Consider the following 13,052-nt stretch of genomic DNA (forward strand, 5'->3'; position numbering starts at 1 on the left):
GTCCTGCCCGGCAGCCCGGCGAGACGAGCCCCTCCGTTGCGTGCTTCCATAACGGGAACAGCAACAGCAGTCAGTCAGTCAGTCAATCCAGTGTTAGTAACCCTCGCAGCTCAAATAGAAATGCGATGAGGCTTCGACCCCAGCGCGAGCAAAGGGGGGGAACCCCGCGGAACGCGGGGATGTTGCCTCGGCAGCAGCCCTGCAAAGCAGCAGCAGCAGAACTTGGGCGCGGAAGAGGAGGGTCCGGAGAGGCCTGCTCGAGCAGACCCGGCGCCCGCGGCCGAGCTCCTGCCCCCGGAGCCCGCAAGCAGAGCAGGAACGACTGCCTTCCCCTGCCGTTGCTCCGCAGCGCCTGGTATTCCGTGGCGAGCTGCCCCCGAAGGCGGAGCTCCCCCAGGGCCGTCACGACTCGCCGCCATTCACACGCCTGCTCTCCCCGCGGGATCTGTGGGGTCCCCTGTGCAAGCCGGCCCAGGCCGTAGCCGGCAGCCTCGCACCCCGTGACAGCGAACCCCAAGGGCGAGGTAGTCCTGAAACCCGCCCTCCCCCGACCTGGCGCCCTCCAGATGCGGCTCTCCGCGTCCCTGGCCATTGGCCTGGGGCTGATGGGAGCTGACGTCCAAAACATCCGGAGACCACCAGGCCGGGGGAGGCCGCCGCAGGCAATCCGCGGATCCTACCGGCGCATGTTCACCCAGGCCTGATTAGCCTTCCTGTTGCAATTGGGATTGTGCGCTCCTCGGGGGCAGGGACCTGTCCCGTTTGCTTATGTTACGCAGGCAGCACCGTGTTCCTTGGTGGAGTCTGTTGTTGGTGTTGTTGTTGTTGTTATTATTACTACTCCTACTATTACTACTTTTGCTACATTTTGGAGAGTGGCCCCATTAAGTCCAACGAAACTGACTTTCAAGTAAGTGGCTGAAGAGAAGGACTGCGGTCTAGGCTCTGCACAGAGAAGGTCTCCGCCCCCTCCTCCTTCCCAGAATGGATTCTGTGCTGGAACAGCGGCGGGCTCGGGGCAGTGGTGGAAGCCGCGTCCGTGGCGATGAGGGCTGCCTGTCCGCCCCTGCGCCGTCCCGGAGCTGATCCGTGCGGCGCGCAGCGGCGCCGCTCCGCAGTTCGGTCGGGCAAAGGTGCTTTGCCTCCCGCGCTGGAAGCCCCGCAGGGCCCCGCGCCAGGATGCGGAGTCCCCGCTCCGCGCGCGCCCTCGCCGCGGCCCCCTGCGCCTGGAGATCCCCTCCAGCGGCTGCCAGGAGGACGCGCCGGGGTTGCCCTGAAAACGACCGTCGCAGGCAGGAGAAATCGGACTGGGGCGGATCTGCTCACGCCCGGCGGAGCCACTCGGCCCACCAAGGCGGCGAGGCTCCCCGGGCGCGAGTGGCCGCCGCGTCTTTCCCGACGGCGTCAGCCGCGGCTTGACCCTGACCGACCGCATGGCTCTTTGAGGCTGCGATCCCACAGATCCTTACCTGGCTGTAAGTCCCATTGAAGTCATGGGGCTTACTTCTGAGTGGCCGTGTGTAGGCTTGCACTGTACTTACTCGGGAGTAAGTAACCAGCCAACCAGCCCTGAAGGCAGTGGGTTTTAACTCAGAGCAAGCACGCACAGGTGAGAACTGAACCAGTCGCTGGTGACTCCTGTTTCAGTGGGGCGGTGAATTCTCCCTGGGTTTCAGTCAGAGCTCCAAAGGGGCCGTCCAAGGTGGCGAACCCTCTCCCCAAACTGGGTTCGCCACCTTGGACGGCTCCTTTGGAGTTCTGACTGAAACCCAGGGAGAATTCACCGCCCCACTGAAAAAGGAGACACCAGCCTCCACCGGACTGAACTAACCTTCCTGCTTTACTTCCCTCTTTCCTTGCTGTGGTTCTGTCCTGGTGTGCGCGTTTGATTTCTAAAGTCTGTTGGGATGGGTGGGGTGATAGGAAATCAGGCAAGGTTTTCTTGGTTAGTGGAGGGAAGTGCTGACACATATCCCCTTTGCCATTTATTTATTTAAAGCATTTTTATCCCGCCGCTCAGCCGCCCACCTCCACCCCCCTCAAGTCTCCGAGTGGGACTTAACAATCAATCCGCAAAAAAGACAGCCCCTGCCCGTAGGCTGACGATCGAAGGAGAGACGACGCACGAGGAAAAAGGGGTCGGGAGAGATGGGGGGGGGGGGATAAAATACAATGCTCGTTAGCCAGAGTCGTTTTGGGGTGCATGCACGCACCTTTGCAAGGGTAGAACTGGAAGGGTATCGTTCATGTGATTACCACGTGAAGAAGCAAATTAAAGGAATTTGTTGCCACAAGGGTGGGGAAAGCCGCTGGCTCTAAAGAAAAGGAACAAATTCCGAGAGGAGAAAAATCTATCAGGGTGCCATCCTATGCATGTTTAGACAGAAAGACGTCCTGCAACTCCCACCATGCTCCAGCCAGCCAGGACCATTTTTTGCTCTCTAAACATACATAGCATTGCGCTCTCAGTGGCTTTTAGCCATGATAATCACCAAGGGCTCAACCTTATGCATGTTTAGACAGAAAAAAAGTCCAGCAACCCCCAGCCAGCTGGCTGGGGGATGCTGGAGGTTGTTGGACTTTTTTCTGACTAACATTTCTGAACAGCTGGCTGGGGGATGCTGGGTGTTGTTGGACTTTTTTCTGTCTAAACATGCGCACGATTGTGCCCAAGTGGAGCCTCTGTGTGCAGGGACATTGTACCTCCGCATCCCCGATGTTGCCGTCACGCCCGGCTTCTGAGTTTCCCAGGGGTATCTTGCTGGAGTATCCAGGGGTATCTTGGGGTATCCAGGGGTATCTTGGGGTATCCAGGGGTATCTTGCTGGAGACAAGGGGCTGGACTAAGGGGACCTGAACCAGGCAGGCTGTCTTATGGGGTTTGGGTCTATTCACGCGGATGCGTAGCCCATCCCATTCCGACGGCTTGGGGCAGGTAGGAATACCCCCCTCTCCCTCTGAGCTTCGCCTAGACGTTTCGTGCGAGCTTCGCCCAGGCGTGCCCCAGGCTGCCCTTCTTCCCTTTCGCGGCCTTCTGGCCCCGCTGACTCCAGTTTCGCTCGCCCGCGCGCTCCCCGTCGAAATCCCGGTGCGCAGAGGCACCCGCCGACCGAAGAGCGCTTCTGGTGCGGTTGACGAAGGGGTCTGGAGCGGCGGCGCCCCCCCACCCCGGCGCCCTCCCGCTGCGTCGGGCTGCGGCTCCCGCCGTGCCCAGGCATTCGTGGGCTCGCGGGAGTTGCCGTCCAGCCCCCGGGAAGGCAGAGCGTGCGGCAGGCGCCTGCCACGGCGCGTCGGCTCGTCTCTGAGGTGCCGCAGGCTCTCCCCGTCGCTGGTCGGCTGCCCCTAAGGCGCCTGTTTCCGAACGCGGCTGTCTCGCCTCCCCGCTCTGCCGCGCGCGCTCTCGCTCTCGCGCTTCGTTTCATTTCTTGCATTTCCGCGCCGCCCCAGGCCGACGCTCTCCGGGCGGCTCACAGACCTCGTCCCGGCCCCTCTTCCCAGCCCCACCGGTTTCCGCGGGCGCTTCGTCGTGACCCGTGGGCGCCGCCAGGCCATTGCAGACTGGCCCAGGAGAAACGAGGAAGCCTCGGGGCTCCAGCCTCCAGCCCGCGCAGGAAACCCCCAGCGGGGCTGGGCTGGGCTGGCTGGGCTAGCGGGGCGGGCGGCTCGGAAACCTGGCTGCCGAGAGGACGAATGCAAGCCTTGCCCCGAGGCCGGGCCATCCCCCGGGGGGACTGCCAGACTGGCAGGCCACCGGGCTGAAAAGTCAGGTCGAGGGAGGTATGTGCCTCGGGGCAGAGAACAGACGGGCCAGAAAGGGACAATTCCTTGCGTACCCACACCGGCAGGCCCGGATGGGAGGTAGGGCCGCTGCGGGCTTAGCCCCAGCACCTATTTCCCCCTCTGGAGAGGCACCTTTGCGCCCACTTCCTTGGAAGTAAATCTCACGGGGGCCCGTTGGCTGCAGGGGACCCCCAAACATCCAGAGGCCAGTTCCAGTAGAAGGGGAAGGGAGGGCGTGGCAGCGCGATCGCTTCACCAGACACCGCTGGAAATGGGAGTGGGGAATTCTCGTGGAAATTTGGGAGGGGCCGCAAGTGTGCCCCCCCCCGGCGACGTCACCGCGAAGCCACTTCCCCGGGAGTCAGGGTCGTCGAAGTCGGTGGGACGTGGCGCCGAGTAGACCTGCCCGGGATTGTAAGGTTCGCCGCGCTAATTCCGAGGCAGGGGAGACGCGGGGCCCCCTCTCCCTCCTTCACCTAGGATTAATCCCCAGATCAAACCCTTTCTTTTCTTCCGTTCCCCCGCCCATCCCTGCTTTCCTTATAAATGTCACCCCGTCGTTTCCCCCGCAACAGAATTTCGTTTTTCCCTCACGCGTGAGAAGAAAGAATTGAACAAAAACGTATTTTCGATTTCCTATTTGCAAGGAAAAACTATGACATTATTATTAGTCGGAGTAGTAGTATATAGCACTACTGGTAGTAATATTGTTATTAGTCTACTACTAGTAGTAATAGCAGTACAAATAAGTAATGATTACTGGTAGTAGTATGGCCCGAACAAAGGCTGCAGTCCCATCTCCACCCCCCACCCTACCCCCGATGGCACTGAGTGAGGGTACTAAGTAAACTCGCACAGGATCGGAGTGTTGATTACACTTCAGAGCAAGACTGATCAGGGCACTAAATAAGCAATTTTATGGTTTAAAATTCTAGCACCAAGGGAGGCGTGAATTCATCCCCCCCCCCACATTTACAATCCTGCAACCCCACCTCGTTCGTACTGCCTGGCTGCAGATTCGAACCTCTGTCTGGAGCGTCCTGGGTTTGAGGAGCGAGGGATGGAGAGCGGGGGACAATTAAGTAGGGGTGTTGTGCCTGACATGGGGAGCCTGTTCCTGTCCGCTGGGATGTCACTGCCACCCTTACGAATCATCCATTCATTTCATTTGTTACATTTCTATCCCATCCAATAGCCCAAGCTCTCTGAGGGGGTTCACAAAAATTACAAAACAAAAACATAATATACAAAACATTAACATACAATTAAAAACCTTTTAAAACAGCTAAAGAACAGTCACAATAATTGAATGTAATTTGGAGTTGTGCCAAAAATGAGAGCTCTGCTGGAACAGGCCAAGGGTACCATCCAGACCCCCAGTCCAGTTCCCAGCACCCAGCAGCTGCCAAGTGCTTTGGGGAAGCCCTCCAAGTAGAGCATGGGAAGGCCTTGTGTGTCCCCAACAGCTGGTGTTCTGCCTCTGAGCCTAGAGGTTCAGGTAGCCATTGTGGCTAGTACACATGAATAGACTCCTCAAACTCCTCCATGACTTTTTCTCATCCCCTCTTAAAGCCATCTAACCTAGCAGCCACCAGCACATCCTGCCGCAATGAGTTCCATAGATTTATTGTGCCTTGTGTGAAGAAATACATCCCTTTGTCTCTCCTGAAAACTGCCATTCCATTTCACTGGATGACACTGAGTTCTGGGTGTTTTCTGAGAGATGGAGAAATACTTTTCTCTAGCCACTTTCTCCACACTATGCGTAAGTTTATAAACCTCTATTACGATAATAGAAGTATGAATGGTGTTGAAAGAGTAGTTAGGGTGGGGCTTATAAATAACAAGTGGGACCTGAAACAAATTGGTGCAGTGTGGAACGCTCCTTCCTGTTCAGGGTTGCAGCTAGCCAGCCATGTCCGCCCCAAGCATACTCCATTCCATGTCCCTGCTAACAGGCAAAATGTTCTCTGGCCACTGAGCATGCTCAGGCCTCTTTGGGCTGGAGTTCTTTTGGGTGGTGGTGGGGAGGAGATTGCTCACTTGGGTTTGTTTTCCTGAAGTACTTTTTTGTACTTCTGCAAACCTTGGGGATCCCCTGAGTATACTGGTACCTCCCTCCTATTTCCCAGTGTGACCCCATTTGGGCTACAGTCCTTTTGGTACTAGGCAGCTGAGTTCACAATTAGAAGGAATGATGATGATTATGCAGAAATGTGGGATATTGATTAAAGTTTTAAAACCCGGATTTTATACCCATTCACTTGGAAGTACGTCCATTCTAATAATCCTGAATCACCTCCCCCTTTTCACTTCATCTCCCTTTGTTTCTCTCTCAGTTGTTCTTGCACACTCTATGTTGAAATGTAGATTGTAGGCTCCTTGGGGCAGGGATCTGTTGTTTACCTAATAAGTACCGTATTCATTGTGGTGGTGGTGATGATGATAATTGATTGATTCAAATGAAGTATAATGCAGAGCACAAAATAGATCATAGCTTTTCTATAAAGTTCATATTTCCTCCTTGCCCAGTGCCTTACACAGATGAATCATTTCCCACATCCTGAACCCAGTGGCCAGGAGCCAAAGTACCACACTAGTCCCAAACACCCAAGAGGTCTTTGGACGTACATTTCTTGAACTTCAGCCCTGTCCCTTTCCGAACTCATTGAATAGTGAACTGTTTTTGAATCAAATGAAGAGGCGATGATGACAATGATTTATTACATTTCTGTACCACCCCCTAGCCAAAGCTCTCTGGGCAGTTTACAAAGATGAAAAACATGAAAAACATAGTATACAGAGGTTAAAAGCCATTTACATAAAAAGCACACAAATGGACAATATGCACAAAGACAACATATATCGAAAAACAGAGTGTCAAAACCGAGCCTGCAATGGAGACTTTGCCGATTTCCTGGCTGTGACAACAAAAGTAAAACACTATATCTGTAACCTAGACATATGTTCGTGATCTTCCTGTCTATATTTTACATTTTACATTTCATATTTATTATGCTCTATGTTTTTATTGTAATGCGATGTGAATGTGCCATACGATAAATAAAATAAATAAATCTAAAAACATCTTCAAGCAATCAACCGTGACCATAAGACAAATCCAGGATCGATTGAAACTCATCATATGCTGCCAAACGCCTGGGAGAAGCTTGACCTGGTGCCAAGAAGATAACAATGTTGGCAGCAGGCGAGCCTTATGGGGAGATCGTTCCATAATGGGGGGCCACTACTGAGCAGGCCCTCTCCCTTGTTGCTTTCTTCCGAGCTTGCCTTAGATGTTGAGCATAGGGATGAGAAATCATGAGGCAAAGCCGCCTCTACAGTTGCTAAGGGACTGAGCTTGCTATGAGTCAAGAGGCTGCTGGTTTAAACCTCCCCTCTGCTGTGGAATCACTGATAACATTAAACAAGCTGTTGTCTTTCAGTCTTAGCCTGCCATCTGCAATACGCAGGTCATAGACTCAAAGGGTGGGAAGGGGCCTGCAAGACCATCGAGTCCAACCTCTTTCTCAGTGCAGGAAGCTGGATTCCCAGGCAGTTTTCCATCCAAGTACTAACCAGGGCTGACCCTGTTTAGCTTCTGAGATCAACGAGATCAGGCACATCCAGCCCTTTGCGTTGTAGTCATAATACTGGCCTACTTTACTGGATTGTTGTAAGGGTTCCTGTGATGACATATGTGAAAGGCTCTGAATACTCAGAAAGTGTTAAACGGCCTTTCTAGTCCAGCATTCTGTTCACACAGGGGCCAACCAGCTGCCCACGGGAAACCCAAAAGCAGCACAGGAACGCAACAGCAGCATCCCACCCATGTTCCACAGCGACTGGGGTATGGCACCAAACTGCTTTGGATAATGGAGGTAGCAATAACCATCAGGACTAACTGCCATTGATAGCTTTATCCTCCAAGAGATTATGGAAGCAACCATTACCAGATCAAAAACATTTCAATCAGTTAAAAAGATGCCCTGCTTAATCAGTCGGAATGTTATTTTAAAATATAAGCACTGTTAAAAACTGCAGCCAGCAAACCCCATTGTAGAAGAGGCGATCCCTCTTGTCTGTGACATATCAGTGCATCAGCAGGAAAAAAGTATTTGAAAAAAAACATTTTTTTCCCTTATATGCAAATCTGTACCGATTTCACTGATTACAGGTGCAATCCAATGCATGTTTAGACAGAAAAAAATCCTGCAACTCCATGGCTGGCTGGGAATTGTGCCCTGACTGTCTAAAATGCATATGTATAATCAAGTGAGGGTGCAATCCTATGCCCGGTTAGATATATAAAAAAAGTCCTACAACTCCCAGCATTCCACTACCAGCCATCTGGCTGGGGACTTCTGGGAGTTGTAGGACTTTTTTCTGTCTAAACAGGAATTGGATGGCCCTCTAGGTTTTCTTTAATTGGGTGACAGCCTTAATACTAAGTATTAGAGCACAATCCTGCCAGATTGACACTTAGACAGATTTAGACAGAGGGCTCCAAGATCCGAGGGCAAGAGTCAGGCAGGTGGATGGAACACCAGAGGCATTTTTACCTCTTGTTCCACCTTAAAAATCATATCATTACCTAGATGGCTTACCTTGCTGTGGGCAGGATGGGTGATGGAGAGACTTGGGGATCGGGTGTGTGTGTGTGTGTGTGTCCATATATCTCCTCTCCCCTCCCCTCTTTGTCCATCATCAATGCTCCGTTTTCTCCCTCTCCGACCCCCTTCTGAGGGCACAACAGCAGTCTCAGAAGAGGAGTCACTGCAGAGCTTTTGGGCTGGGGGAATCCCCATTCAGTTCCCCCCGACCCAAGTTGTAAGTGTCTATAGCCGGCAGGGGGTGGGGAGGAATTCACACCATCAGCACCTGGGATGTCCTCCAAAGGACCATAGGGTTGCTCTGCCAATAATAATAGTAATGATGGTTTTATGACCAATAGTTACTGGTAGGTCTAACCTCCATACGTTCACCCAATCAATTTTTAAGGCGTTTGTGTACAAGTAGTCATTGGTGCAGTTAGGTAACTTTGTACTCTGGACTTAAAGATCTTATCCCCCTCCTCTTATAGAATCATAGAATAGTAGGGTTGGAAGGGGCCCACAAGACCATCGAGTCCAACTCCCTGCTCAGTGCAGCAATCCAAATCAGAGCATCCCTGATGGATGGCTGTCCAGCCTCATCTTGAACGCCTCCAGTGTGGGAGGGCCCATCACCTCCCTAGGTCATTGGTTCCATTGTCGTATTGCTCTAACAGCCAGGAAGTTTCTCCTGATGTTCAGCCAGAATCCGGCTTCCTGTCACTTGAGCCCATGATTCCATGTCCTGCACTCTGGGATGATCAAGAAGAGATCCTGGCCTTCCTCTCTGTGACAACCTTTCAAGTACTTGAAGAGCACTATCCTATCTCCCCTCAGTCTTCTCTTCTCAAGGCTGAACATGCCCAGTTCTTTCGGTCTCTCTTCATAGGGCTTTGTTTCCAGTCCCCTGATCATCTTTGTTGCCCTCCTCTGAACCCTCTCCAGCTTGTCTGCATCCTTCTTCAAGTGTGGTGCCCAGGACTGGACACAGTACTCCAGATGAGGCCTAACCAGTGCTGAGTAGAGGGGAACTAGTACTTCCGGGAATTTGGAAGTTATGCTTCTATTAATGCAGCCCCAAAGAGCATTTTCCTTTTTTGCAGCCACATCACATTGTTGGTTCATATTCAGCTTGTGATCTACAACAATTATAGAGGGTTATGTATATTATTTCACTTAATTCAAACTGTGGCAAGCCAGCCCTGCTGTATTTTGGGGCTCTCCTGCTCATTCTGCTAAGCGGAGCACATCTGCTCCAAAGTCCTGCCCTAACAGCACCACTATTAGGGGCTTTTACAGCATCCTGTGGCAATGAGCTCCATTGGTTTGATTCTTATTTCAATGGGAGTAACGTCCAGATAAATTTGGTTCTAGGGCTGTGTGTGTGGGTGTGAAGCTTGCAGCAAACCCAGATGCTTTCAGTGGATCTTCCCATGACAAAGAAATATGGACAACACAAATAGCTCAACTTCACTCAGTTGTTAGTCCAAAAGCAGCCAACGGCACCATCCTATGCATATTTAGACAGAAAAATGCCCCCCAATGCTGGCTGGGGAATACTGGGAGTTGTAGGACGTTTTTCTGTGTAAACATGCATAGGGTTGTGTCCTAAATGATCCATATAAACAAAGTGAAAACTGGCTTAGAATATGTCTAGTGAAATTGACTGGCCCAAAGGCACAGGTGTCCTTGGCAATAGTTTGTCAGCAATAATATTCTGTTACTACCCTGTTTTATTGTCGGTTTTGTTGTAATGTTTAAAATTTTGTTGTTGTTGATGTACAGTTGTTCAGTCGTTTCCGACTCTTCGTGACTCCATGGACCATAGCATGCCAGGCCTTCCTGTCCTGCGCTCTCTCCCAGAGTGTGCTCAAGTTCATATTCATTGCATCGGTGATGCTATCTAGCCATCCCATCCTCTGTCGTCCCCTTCTCCTTTTGCCTTCAGTCTTTCCCAGCATCAGGGTCTTTTCCAGAGAGTTTTCTCTTCGCATTAGGTGGCCAAAATATTTGAGCTTCAGCTTCAGTATCTGTCCTTCCAATGAGCAGTCAGGGTTGATTTCCTTTTGGATGGACTGATTTGACCTCCTTGCAGTCCAGGGGACTCGTAAGAGTCTTCTCCAGCACCACAGTTCGAAAGCATCGATTCTTCGGCGCTCAGCCTTCCTTATAGTCCAGCTCTCACAGCCATACATTACTACTGGGAAAAACATAGCTTTGATTATGTGGACCTTTGTCGGCAAGGTGATGTCTCTGCTTCTTACTATGCTGTCTAGGTTTGCCATAGCTTTCTTCCCAAGGAGCAAGCGTCTTTTAATTTCATGGCTACAGTCACCGTCTGCGGTGATCTTGGAGCCCAAGAAAGTAAAATCTGTCACTGCTTCCATTTCTTCCCCTTCTATAGGCCAGGAAGTGATGGGGCCAGATGCCATGATCTTAGTTTTTTTAATGTTGAGTTTCAAACCAGCTTTTGCACTCTCCTCTTTCACCCTCAACAAGAGGCTCTTGAGATCCTCTTCACTTTCTGCCATTAGGGTGGTATCGTCTGCATATCGGAGGTTGTTGATAATTCTCCCAGCAATCTTAATTCCGACCTGTGATTCATCCAGCCGGGCGTTTCTCATGATGTACTCTGCATATAAGTTAAATAAGCAGGGTGACAATATGCAGCCTTGTCGTACTCCTTTCCCAATTTTGAACCACTCGGTTGTTCCATGTCTGGTTCTTACTGTTGCTTCTTGACCCTCGTACAGGTTTCTCAGGAGACAGGTAAGGTGGTCTGGTACTCCCATCACTTTAAGAATTTGCCACAGTTTGTTGTGATCCACACAATCAAAGGCTTTAGCGTAGTGAATGAAGCAGAAATAGACGTTTTTCTGGAATTCTCTTGCTTTCTCCATGATCCAGCGAACGTTGGCGATTTGATCTTTAGTTCCTCTGCCTCTTCGAAACCCAGCTTGTACTTCCAGTAGTTCTCGGTTCGCATACTGCTGAAGCCTAGCTTGTAGGATTTTGAGCATCACCTTGCTGGCATGTGAAATGAGCGCAATTGTGCAGTAGTTTGAACACTCTTTGACGTTGTCCTTCTTTGGAATTGGAATGTAAACTGACCTTTTCCAGTCTTGCGGCCATTGTTGAGTGTTCCAAATTTGTTGGCATATTGAATGCAGCACTTTAACAGCATCATCTTTTAGGATTTTAAATAGCTCAGCTGGAATACTGTCATCTCCACTCGCTTTGTTGTTAGTAATGCTTCCTAAGGCCCACTTGACTTCACTCTCGAGGATGTCCGGCTCAAGTTCAGTGGCCACACTATCATGGCTATCAGGGACATTCAGATCTTTCCTGTATAGTTCTTCTGTGTATTCTTTCCACCTCTTCTTAATCTCATCTGCTTCTGTTAGGTCCCTGCCTTCTTTGTCCTTTATCACGCCCGTCTTTGCACAAAACGTTCCCTTGAGATCTCCAATTTTCTTGAAGAGATCTCTAGTCTTTCCCATTCTGTTGTTTTCCTCGATTTCTTTGCATTGTTCATTTTAAGAAGGCCTTCTTGTCTCTCCTTGCTATTCTCTGGAACTCTGCATTCAGTTGGGTATATCTTCCCCTTTCTCCCTTGCTTTTCGCTTCCCTTCTTTCCTGAGCTACTTGTAAAGCCTCATCAGACAGCCACTTGGCTTTCTTGCATTTCTTTTTCTTTGGGATGGATTTCGTTGCTGCCTCCTGAACAATGTTACGGACCTCCGTCCATAGTTCCTCAGGCACTCTGTCTATCAGGTCTAATCCCTGAAATCTATTCCTCACCTCCACTGTATATTCATAAGGGATATGATTTAGGTCATACCTGAATGGTTTAGTGGTTTTCCCTATGTTCTTCAATTTAAGCGGAAATTTTGCAAGAAGCAGCTCATGATCTGAGCCACAGTCAGCTCCAGGTCTTGTTTTTACTGACTGTATAGAGCTTCTCCATCTTTGACTGCAAACGACATAATCAATCTGATTTCGATATTGACCATCTGGTGATGTCCATGTGTAGAGTCGCCTCTTGTGCTGTTGGAAAAAAGTGTTTGCTATGATCAGCGTGTTCTCCTGGCAAAACTCTATTAGCCTTTGTCCTGCTTCATTTTGTGCACCAAGGCCATGCCTGCCTGTTATCCCGGTGATTTCTTGACTTCCTACTTTAGCATTCCAATCCCCTATGATGAAGAGGACATCTTTTTTTGGTGTTAGTTCTAGAAGGTGTTGTAGGTCTTCATAGAACCGATCAACCTCAGCTTCTTCGGCGTCAGTGGTTGGGGCATAGACTTGAATTACTGTGATGTTGAATGGTTTGCCTTGGATTCGTACTGAGATCATTCTATCATTTTTAAGATTGTACCCCAGTACTGCTTTTCCCACCCTTTTGTTGACTATGAGTGCTACTCCATTTCTTCTAAGGGATTCTTGCCCACAATAGTAGATATGATGGTCACCTGAATTAAATTCGCCCATGCCTGTCCATTTTAGTTCGCTGATTCCCAAGATGTCGATGTTCAATCTTGCCATCTCATGTTTGACCACCTCCAGCTTACCTTGATTCATTGATCTGACATTCCAGGTTCCTAAACGATATTGTTCTTTACAGCATCGGATTTTCTTTTCACCACCAGACACATCCACAGCTGAGTGTCCTTTCGGCTTTGG

The sequence above is a fragment of the Heloderma suspectum genome, chromosome 12 (genome assembly GCF_057233095.1).
Source record: "Heloderma suspectum isolate Gila_16-S chromosome 12, 16-S_ref, whole genome shotgun sequence".
NCBI lineage: Eukaryota > Metazoa > Chordata > Lepidosauria > Squamata > Helodermatidae > Heloderma > Heloderma suspectum.